Consider the following 11,945-nt stretch of genomic DNA (forward strand, 5'->3'; position numbering starts at 1 on the left):
ATTATCATATATTGGCAGAATCTGTGAACTCCCAGTGATCACAAAAAAACACTTAAAATCGCTCTATCTCTTCTAATTTAGCCAGAAAACGCGTTTAAAGTTTTGCAAGAGATTTTTTTAAATATCTCCAAAAATATTTTTGCTACAGCCTATTATCATATATTGGCAGAACCTGCGAACTCCCAGTGATCACAAAAAACACTTAAAATCGCTCTATCTCTTCTAGTTTAGCCAGAAAACGAGTTTAAAGTTTTGCAAAAGATTTTTTAAATATCTCCAAAAATATTTTTGCTACAGCCTATTATCATATATTGGCAGAATCTGTGAACTCCCAGTGATCACAACACTTAAAATCGCTCTATCTCTTCTCGTTTAGCCAGAAAACGCGTTTAAAGTTTTGCAAGAGACTTTTTTAAATATCTCCAAAAATATTTTTGCTACAGCCTATTATCATATATTGGCAGAATCTGCGAACTCCCAGTGATCACAAAAAACACTTAAAATCGCTCTATCTCTTCTAGTTTAGCCAGAAAACGCGTTTAAAGTTTTGCAAGAGAATTTTTTAAATATCTCCAAAAATATTTTTGCTACAGCCTATTATCATATATTGGCAGAATCTGTGAACTCCCAGTGATCACAACACTTAAAATCGCTCTATCTCTTCTCGTTTAGCCAGAAAACGCGTTTAAAGTTTTGCAAGAGACTTTTTTAAATATCTCCAAAAATATTTTTGCTACAGCCTATTATCATATATTGGCAGAATCTGCGAACTCCCAGTGATCACAAAAAACACTTAAAATCGCTCTATCTCTTCTAGTTTAGCCAGAAAACGCGTTTAAAGTTTTGCAAGAGATTTTTTTAAATATCTCCAAAAATATTTTTGCTACAGCCTATTATCATATATTGGCAGAATCTGCGAACTCCCAGTGATCACAAAAAACACTTAAAATCGCTCTATCTCTTCTAGTTTAGCCAGAAAACGCGTTTAAAGTTTTGCAAGAGATTTTTTTAAATATCTCCAAAAATATTTTTGCTACAGCCTATTATCATATATTGGCAAAATCTGTGAACTCCCAGTGATCACAAAAAACACTTAAAATCGCTCTATCTCTTCTAGTTTAGCCAGAAAACGCGTTTAAAGTTTTGCAAAAGACTTTTTTAAATATCTCCAAAAATATTTTTACTACAGCCTATTATCATATATTGGCAGAATCTGTGAACTCCCAGTGATCACAAAAAACACTTAAAATCGCTCTATCTCTTCTAGTTTAGCCAGAAAACGCGTTTAAAGTTTTGCAAGAGATTTTTTTAAATATCTCCAAAAATATTTTTACTACAGCCTATTATCATATATTGGCAGAATCTGTGAACTCCCAGTGATCACAAAAAACACTTAAAATCGCTCTATCTCTTCTAGTTTAGCCAGAAAACGCGTTTAAAGTTTTGCAAGAGATTTTTTTAAATATCTCCAAAAATATTTTTGCTACAGCCTATTATCATATATTGGCAGAATCTGTGAACTCCCAGTGATCACAAAAAACACTGAAAACCGCTCTGTCTCTTCTAGTTTAGCCAGAAAACGCGTTTAAAGTTTTGCAAGAGATTTTTTTAAATATCTCCAAAAATATTTTTGCTACAGCCTATTATCATGTATTGGTAGAATCTGTGAACTCCCAGTGATCACAAAAAACACTTAAAATCGCTCTATCTCTTCTAGTTTAGCCAGAAAACGCGTTTAAAGTTTTGCAAGAGATTTTTTTAAATATCTCCAAAAATATTTTTGCTACAGCCTATTATCATATATTGGCAGAATCTGTGAACTCCCAGTGATCACAAAAAACACTGAGAACCGCTCTGTCTCTTCTAGTTTAGCCAGAAAACGCGTTTAAAGTTTTGCAAGAGATTTTTTTAAATATCTCCAAAAATATTTTTGCTACAGCCTATTATCATGTATTGGCAGAATCTGTGAACTACCAGTGATCACAAAAAACACTTAAAATCGCTCTATCTCTTCTAGTTTAGCCAGAAAACACGTTCAAAGTTTTGCAAGAGATTTTTATATATATCTCCAAAAATATTTTTGCTACAGCCTATTATCATATATTGGCAGAATCTGTGAACTCCCAGTGATCACAAAAAACACTTAAGATCGCTCTATCTGTTCCAGTTTAGCCAGAAAACGCGTTTAAAGTTTTGCAAAAGATTTTTTTAAATATCTCCAAAAATATTTTTGCTACAGCCTATTATCATATATTGGCAGAATCTGTGAACTCCCAGTGATCACAAAAACACTTAAAATCGCTCTATCTCTTCTAGTTTAGCCAGAAAACGCGTTTCAAGTTTTGCAAGAGATTTTTTTAAATATCTCCAAAAATATTTTTGCTACAGCCTATTATCATATATTGGCAGAATCTGCGAACTCCCAGTGATCACAAAAAACACTTAAAATCGCTCTATCTCTTCTAGTTTAGCCAGAAAACGCGTTTCAAGTTTTGAAAGAGATTTTTTTAAATATCTCCAAAAATATTTTTGCTACAGCCTATTACCATATATTGGCAGAATCTGTGAACTCCCAGTGATCACAAAAAACACTTAAAATCGCTCTATCTCTTCTAGTTTAGCCAGAAAACGCGTTTAAAGTTTTGCAAGAGATTTTTTTAAATATCTCCAAAAATATTTTTGCTACAGCCTATTATCATATATTGGCAGAATCTGTGAACTCCCAGTGATCACAACACTTAAAATCGCTCTATCTCTTCTCGTTTAGCCAGAAAACGCGTTTAAAGTTTTGCAAGAGACTTTTTTAAATATCTCCAAAAATATTTTTGCTACAGCCTATTATCATATATTGGCAGAATCTGTGAACTCCCAGTGATCACAACACTTAAAATCGCTCTATCTCTTCTCGTTTAGCCAGAAAACGCATTTAAAGTTTTGCAAGAGACTTTTTTAAATATCTCCAAAAATATTTTTGCTACAGCCTATTATCATATATTGGCAGAATCTGTGAACTCCCAGTGATCACAAAAAACACTTAAAATCGCTCTATCTCTTCTAGTTTAGCCAGAAAACGCGTTTAAAGTTTTGCAAGAGATTTTTTTAAATATCTCCAAAAATATTTTTGCTACAGCCTATTATCATATATTGGCAGAATCTGTGAACTCCCAGTGATCACAAAAAACACTTAAAATCGCTCTATCTCTTCTAGTTTAGCCAGAAAACGCGTTTAAGGTTTTGCAAGAGATTTTTTTAAATATCTCCAAAAATATTTTTACTACAGCCTATTATCATATATTGGCAGAATCTGTGAACTCCCAGTGATCACAAAAACACTTAAAATCGCTCTATCTCTTCTAGTTTAGCCAGAAAAACGCGTTTAAAGTTTTGCAAGAGATTTTTTTAAATATCTCCAAAAATATTTTTACTACAGCCTATTATCATATATTGGCAGAATCTGTGAACTCCCAGTGATCACAAAAAACACTTAAAATCGCTCTATCTCTTCTAGTTTAGCCAGAAAACGCGTTTAAAGTTTTGCAAAAGATTTTTTTAAATATCTCCAAAAATATTTTTACTACAGCCTATTATCATATATTAGCAGAATCTGTGAACTCCCAGTGATCACAAAAAACACTTAAAATCGTTCTATCTCTTCTCGTTTAGCCAGAAAACGCGTTTAAAGTTTTGCAAGAGATTTTTTTAAATATCTCCAAAAATATTTTTGCTACAGCCTATTATCATATATTGGCAGAATCTGCGAACTCCCAGTGATCACAAAAAACACTTAAAATCGTTCTATCTCTTCTAGTTTAGCCAGAAAACGCGTTTAAAGTTTTGCAAAAGATTTTTTTAAATATCTCCAAAAATATTTTTGCTACAGCCTATTATCATATATTAGCAGAATCTGTGAACTCCCAGTGATCACAAAAAACACTTAAAATCGTTCTATCTCTTCTAGTTTAGCCAGAAAACGCGTTTAAAGTTTTGCAAAAGATTTTTTTAAATATCTCTAAAAATATTTTTGCTACAGCCTATTATCATATATTGGCAGAATCTGTGAACTCCCAGTGATCACAAAAAAACACTTAAAATCGCTCTATCTCTTCTAATTTAGCCAGAAAACGCGTTTAAAGTTTTGCAAGAGATTTTTTTAAATATCTCCAAAAATATTTTTGCTACAGCCTATTATCATATATTGGCAGAACCTGCGAACTCCCAGTGATCACAAAAAACACTTAAAATCGCTCTATCTCTTCTAGTTTTAGCCAGAAAACGAGTTTAAAGTTTTGCAAAAGATTTTTTAAATATCTCCAAAAATATTTTTGCTACAGCCTATTATCATATATTGGCAGAATCTGTGAACTCCCAGTGATCACAACACTTAAAATCGCTCTATCTCTTCTCGTTTAGCCAGAAAACGCGTTTAAAGTTTTGCAAGAGACTTTTTTAAATATCTCCAAAAATATTTTTGCTACAGCCTATTATCATATATTGGCAGAATCTGCGAACTCCCAGTGATCACAAAAAAACACTTAAAATCGCTCTATCTCTTCTAGTTTAGCCAGAAAACGCGTTTAAAGTTTTGCAAGAGAATTTTTTAAATATCTCCAAAAATATTTTTGCTACAGCCTATTATCATATATTGGCAGAATCTGTGAACTCCCAGTGATCACAACACTTAAAATCGGTCTATCTCTTCTCGTTTAGCCAGAAAACGCGTTTAAAGTTTTGCAAGAGACTTTTTTAAATATATCCAAAAATATTTTTGCTACAGCCTATTATCATATATTGGCAGAATCTGCGAACTCCCAGTGATCACAAAAAACACTTAAAATCGCTCTATCTCTTCTAGTTTAGCCAGAAAACGCGTTTAAAGTTTTGCAAGAGATTTTTTTAAATATCTCCAAAAATATTTTTGCTACAGCCTATTATCATATATTGGCAGAATCTGCGAACTCCCAGTGATCACAAAAAACACTTAAAATCGCTCTATCTCTTCTAGTTTAGCCAGAAAACGCGTTTAAAGTTTTGCAAGAGATTTTTTTAAATATCTCCAAAAATATTTTTGCTACAGCCTATTATCATATATTGGCAGAATCTGTGAACTCCCAGTGATCACAAAAAACACTTAAAATCGCTCTATCTCTTCTAGTTCAGCCAGAAAACGCGTTTAAAGTTTTGCAAGAGATTTTTTTAAATATCTCCAAAAATATTTTTGCTACAGCCTATTATCATGTATTGGTAGAATCTGTGAACTCCCAGTGATCACAAAAAACACTTAAAATCGCTCTATCTCTTCTAGTTTAGCCAGAAAACGCGTTTAAAGTTTTGCAAGAGATTTTTTTAAATATCTCCAAAAATATTTTTGCTACAGCCTATTATCATATATTGGCAGAATCTGTGAACTACCAGTGATCACAAAAAACACTTAAAATCGCTCTATCTCTTATAGTTTAGCCAGAAAACACGTTCAAAGTTTTGCAAGAGATTTTTATATATACCTCCAAAAATATTTTTGCTACAGCCTATTATCATATATTGGCAGAATCTGTGAACTCCCAGTGATCACAAAAAACACTTAAGATCGCTCTATCTGTTCCAGTTTAGCCAGAAAACGCGTTTAAAGTTTTGCAAAAGATTTTTTTAAATATCTCCAAAAATATTTTTGCTACAGCCTATTATCATATATTGGCAGAATCTGTGAACTCCCAGTGATCACAAAAACACTTAAAATCGCTCTATCTCTTCTAGTTTAGCCAGAAAACGCGTTTCAAGTTTTGCAAGAGATTTTTTTAAATATCTCCAAAAATATTTTTGCTACAGCCTATTATCATATATTGGCAGAATCTGCGAACTCCCAGTGATCACAAAAAACACTTAAAATCGCTCTATCTCTTCTAGTTTAGCCAGAAAACGCGTTTAAAGTTTTGCAAGAGATTTTTTTAAATATCTCCAAAAATATTTTTGCTACAGCCTATTATCATATATTGGCAGAATCTGTGAACTTCCAGTGATCACAAAAAACACTTAAAATCGCTCTATCTCTTCTAGTTTAGCCAGAAAACGCGTTTAAAGTTTTGCAAGAGATTTTTTTAAATATCTCCAAAAATATTTTTGCTACAGCCTATTATCATATATTGGCAGAATCTGTGAACTCCCAGTGATCACAAAAAACACTTAAAATCGCTCTATCTCTTCTAGTTTAGCCAGAAAACGCGTTTAAAGTTTTGCAAGAGATTTTTTTAAATATCTCCAAAAATATTTTTGCTACACCCCTATTATCATATATTGGCAGAATCTGTGAACTCCCAGTGATCACAAAAAACACTTAAAATCGCTCTATCTCTTCTAGTTTAGCCAGAAAACGCGTTTAAAGTTTTGCAAGAGATTTTTTTAAATATCTCCAAAAATATTTTTGCTACAGCCTATTATCATATATTGGCAGAATCTGTGAACTCCCAGTGATCACAAAAAACACTTAAAATCGCTCTATCTCTTCTAGTTTAGCCAGAAAACGCGTTTAAAGTTTTGTAAGAGATTTTTTTAAATATCTCCAAAAATATTTTTGCTACAGCCTATTATCATATATTAGCAGAATCTGTGAACTCCCAGCGATCACAAAAAACACTTAAAATCGTTCTATCTCTTCTAGTTTAGCCAAAAAACGCGTTTAAAGTTTTGCAAGAGATTTTTTTAAATATCTCCAAAAATATTTTTGCTACAGCCTATTATCATATATTGGCAGAATCTGTGAACTTCCAGTGATCACAAAAAACACTTAAAATCGCTCTATCTCTTCTAGTTTAGCCAGAAAACGCGTTTAAAGTTTTGCAAGAGATTTTTTTAAATATCTCCAAAAATATTTTTGCTACAGCCTATTATCATATATTGGCAGAATCTGTGAACTCCCAGTGATCACAACACTTAAAATCGCTCTATCTCTTCTCGTTTAGCCAGAAAACGCGTTTAAAGTTTTGCAAGAGACTTTTTTAAATATCTCCAAAAATATTTTTGCTACAGCCTATTATCATATATTGGCAGAATCTGCGAACTCCCAGTGATCACAAAAAACACTCAAAATCGCTCTATCTCTTCTAGTTTAGCCAGAAAACGCGTTTAAAGTTTTGCGAGAGATTTTTTTAATTATCTCCAAAAATATTTTTGCTACAGCCTATTATCATATATTAGCAGAATCTGTGAACTCCCAGTGATCACAACACTTAAAATCGCTCTATCTCTTCTCGTTTAGCCAGAAAACGCGTTTCAAGTTTTGCAAGAGACTTTTTTAAATATCTCCAAAAATATTTTTGCTACAGCCTATTATCATATATTGGCAGAATCTGCGAACTCCCAGTGATCACAAAAAACACTTAAAATCGCTCTATCTCTTCTAGTTTAGCCAGAAAACGCGTTTAAAGTTTTGCAAGAGATTTTTTTAAATATCTCCAAAAATATTTTTGCTACAGCCTATTATCATATATTGGCAGAATCTGCGAACTCCCAGTGATCACAAAAAACACTTAAAATCGCTCTATCTCTTCTAGTTTAGCCAGAAAACGCGTTTAAAGTTTTGCAAGAGATTTTTTTAAATATCTCCAAAAATATTTTTGCTACAGCCTATTATCATATATTGGCAGAATCTGTGAACTCCCAGTGATCACAAAAAACACTTAAAATCGCTCTATCTCTTCTAGTTTAGCCAGAAAACGCGTTTAAGGTTTTGCAAGAGATTTTTTTAAATATCTCCAAAAATATTTTTGCTACAGCCTATTATCATATATTGGAAGAATCTGCGAACTCCCAGTGATCACAAAAAACACTTAAAATCGTTCTATCTCTTCTAGTTTAGCCAGAAAACGCGTTTAAAGTTTTGCAAGAGATTTTTCTAAATATCTCCAAAAATATTTTTGCTACAGCCTATTATCATATATTGGCAGAATCTGTGAACTCCCAGTGATCACAAAAAACACTTAAAATCGCTCTATCTCTTCTAGTTTAGCCAGAAAACGCGTTTAAGGTTTTGCAAGAGATTTTTTTAAATATCTCCAAAAATATTTTTACTACAGCCTATTATCATATATTGGCAGAATCTGTGAACTCCCAGTGATCACAAAAAACACTTAAAATCGCTCTATCTCTTCTAGTTTAGCCAGAAAACGCGTTTAAAGTTTTGCAAAAGATTTTTTTAAATATCTCCAAAAATATTTTTACTACAGCCTATTATCATATATTGGCAGAATCTGTGAACTCCCAGTGATCACAAAAAACACTTAAAATCGCTCTATCTCTTCTAGTTAAGCCAGAAAACGCGTTTAAAGTTTTGCAAGAGATTTTTTTAAATATCTCCAAAAATATTTTTGCTACAGCCTATTATCATATATTGGCAGAATCTGTGAACTCCCAGTGATCACAAAAAACACTGAAAACCAGAATCTGTGAACTCCCAGTGATCACAAAAAACACTTAAAATCGCTCTATCTCTTCTAGTTTAGCCAGAAAACGCGTTTAAGGTTTTGCAAGAGATTTTTTTAAATATCTCCAAAAATATTTTTGCTACAGCCTATTATCATATATTGGAAGAATCTGCGAACTCCCAGTGATCACAAAAAACACTTAAAATCGTTCTATCTCTTCTAGTTTAGCCAGAAAACGCGTTTAAAGTTTTGCAAGAGATTTTTCTAAATATCTCCAAAAATATTTTTGCTACAGCCTATTATCATATATTGGCAGAATCTGTGAACTCCCAGTGATCACAAAAAACACTTAAAATCGCTCTATCTCTTCTAGTTTAGCCAGAAAACGCGTTTAAGGTTTTGCAAGAGATTTTTTTAAATATCTCCAAAAATATTTTTACTACAGCCTATTATCATATATTGGCAGAATCTGTGAACTCCCAGTGATCACAAAAAACACTTAAAATCGCTCTATCTCTTCTAGTTTAGCCAGAAAACGCGTTTAAAGTTTTGCAAAAGATTTTTTTAAATATCTCCAAAAATATTTTTACTACAGCCTATTATCATATATTGGCAGAATCTGTGAACTCCCAGTGATCACAAAAAACACTTAAAATCGCTCTATCTCTTCTAGTTAAGCCAGAAAACGCGTTTAAAGTTTTGCAAGAGATTTTTTTAAATATCTCCAAAAATATTTTTGCTACAGCCTATTATCATATATTGGCAGAATCTGTGAACTCCCAGTGATCACAAAAAACACTGAAAACCGCTCTATCTCTTCTAGTTTAGCCAGAAAACGCGTTTAAAGTTTTGCAAGAGATTTTTTTAAATATCTCCAAAAATATTTTTCCTACAGCCTATTATCATATATTGGTAGAATCTGTGAACTCCCAGTGATCACAAAAAACACTTAAAATCGCTCTATCTGTTCCAGTTTAGCCAGAAAACGCGTTTAAAGTTTTGCAAAAGATTTTTTTAAATATCTCCAAAAATATTTTTACTACAGCCTATTATCATATATTGGCAGAATCTGTGAACTCCCAGTGATCACAAAAAACACTTAAAATCGCTCTATCTCTTCTAGTTTAGCCAGAAAACGCGTTTAAAGTTTTGCAAGAGATTTTTTTAAATATCTCCAAAAATATTTTTGCTACAGCCTATTATCATATATTGGCAGAATCTGTGAACTCCCAGTGATCACAAAAAACACTTAAAATCGCTCTATCTGTTCCAGTTTAGCCAGAAAACGCGTTTAAAGTTTTGCAAAAGATTTTTTAAATATCTCCAAAAATATTTTTGCTACAGCCTATTATCATATATTGGCAGAATCTGTGAACTCCCAGTGATCACAAAAAACACTTAAAATCGCTCTATCTCTTCTAGTTTAGCCAGAAAACACGTTCAAAGTTTTGCAAGAGATTTTTATATATATCTCCAAAAATATTTTTGCTACAGCCTATTATCATATATTGGCAGAATCTGTGAACTCCCAGTGATCACAAAAAACACTGAAAACCGCTCTATCTCTTCTAGTTTAGCCAGAAAACGCGTTTAAAGTTTTGCAAGAGATTTTTTTAAATATCTCCAAAAATATTTTTCCTACAGCCTATTATCATATATTGATAGAATCTGTGAACTCCCAGTGATCACAAAAAACACTTAAAATCGCTCTATCTCTTCTAGTTTAGCCAGAAAACGCGTTTAAAGTTTTGCAAGAGATTTTTTTTGAATATCTCCAAAAATATTTTTGCTACAGCCTATTATCATATATTGGCAGAATCTGTGAACTCCCAGTGATCACAAAAAACACTGAAAACCGCTCTATCTCTTCTAGTTTAGCCAGAAAACGCGTTTAAAGTTTTGCAAGAGATTTTTTTAAATATCTCCAAAAATATTTTTGCTACAGCCTATTATCATATATTGGTAGAATCTGTGAACTCCCAGTGATCACAAAAAACACTTAAAATCGCTCTATCTGTTCCAGTTTAGCCAGAAAACGCGTTTAAAGTTTTGCAAAAGATTTTTTTAAATATCTCCAAAAATATTTTTACTACAGCCTATTATCATATATTGGCAGAATCTGTGAACTCCCAGTGATCACAAAAAACACTTAAAATCGCTCTATCTCTTCTAGTTTAGCCAGAAAACGCGTTTAAAGTTTTGCAAGAGATTTTTTTAAATATCTCCAAAAATATTTTTGCTACAGCCTATTATCATATATTGGCAGAATCTGTGAACTCCCAGTGATCACAAAAAACACTTAAAATCGCTCTATCTGTTCCAGTTTAGCCAGAAAACGCGTTTAAAGTTTTGCAAAAGATTTTTTAAATATCTCCAAAAATATTTTTGCTACAGCCTATTATCATATATTGGCAGAATCTGTGAACTCCCAGTGATCACAAAAAACACTTAAAATCGCTCTATCTCTTCTAGTTTAGCCAGAAAACACGTTCAAAGTTTTGCAAGAGATTTTTATATATATCTCCAAAAATATTTTTGCTACAGCCTATTATCATATATTGGCAGAATCTGTGAACTCCCAGTAATCACAAAAAACACTTAAAATCGCTCTATCTCTTCTAGTTTAGCCAGAAAACACGTTCAAAGTTTTGCAAGAGATTTTTATATATATCTCCAAAAATATTTTTGCTACAGCCTATTATCATATATTGGCAGAATCTGTGAACTCCCAGTGATCACAAAAAACACTTAAAATCGCTCTATCTGTTCCAGTTTAGCAAAAGATTTTTTAAATATCTCCAAAAATATTTTTGCTACAGCCTATTATCATATATTGGCAGAATCTGTGAACTCCCAGTGATCACAACACTTAAAATCGCTCTATCTCTTCTAGTTTAGCCAGAAAACGCGTTTAAAGTTTTGCAAGAGACTTTTTTAAATATCTCCAAAAATATTTTTGCTACAGCCTATTATCATATATTGGCAGAATCTGCGAACTCCCAGTGATCACAAAAAAACACTTAAAATCGCTCTATCTCTTCTAGTTTAGCCAGAAAACGCGTTTAAAGTTTTGCAAGAGATTTTTTTAAATATCTCCAAAAATATTTTTGCTACAGCCTATTATCATATATTGGCAGAATCTGCGAACTCCCAGTGATCACAAAAAACACTTAAAATCGCTCTATCTCTTCTAGTTTAGCCAGAAAACGCGTTTACAGTTTTGCAAGAGATTTTTTTAAATATCTCCAAAAATATTTTTGCTACAGCCTATTATCATATATTGGCAGAATCTGTGAACTCCCAGTGATCACAAAAAACACTTAAAATCGCTTTATCTCTTCTTGTTTAGCCAGAAAACGCGTTTAAAGTTTTGCAAAAGATTTTTTTAAATATCTCCAAAAATATTTTTGCTACAGCCTATTATCATATATTGGCAGAATCTGTGAACTCCCAGTGATCACAAAAAACACTTAAAATCGCTCTATCTCTTCTAGTTTAGCCAGAAAACGCGTTTAAAGTTTTGCAAAAGAT

The sequence above is a fragment of the Condylostylus longicornis genome, unplaced genomic scaffold (assembly GCF_029603195.1).
Source record: "Condylostylus longicornis isolate FDR11 unplaced genomic scaffold, ASM2960319v2 ptg000115l, whole genome shotgun sequence".
Taxonomy (NCBI): domain Eukaryota; kingdom Metazoa; phylum Arthropoda; class Insecta; order Diptera; family Dolichopodidae; genus Condylostylus; species Condylostylus longicornis.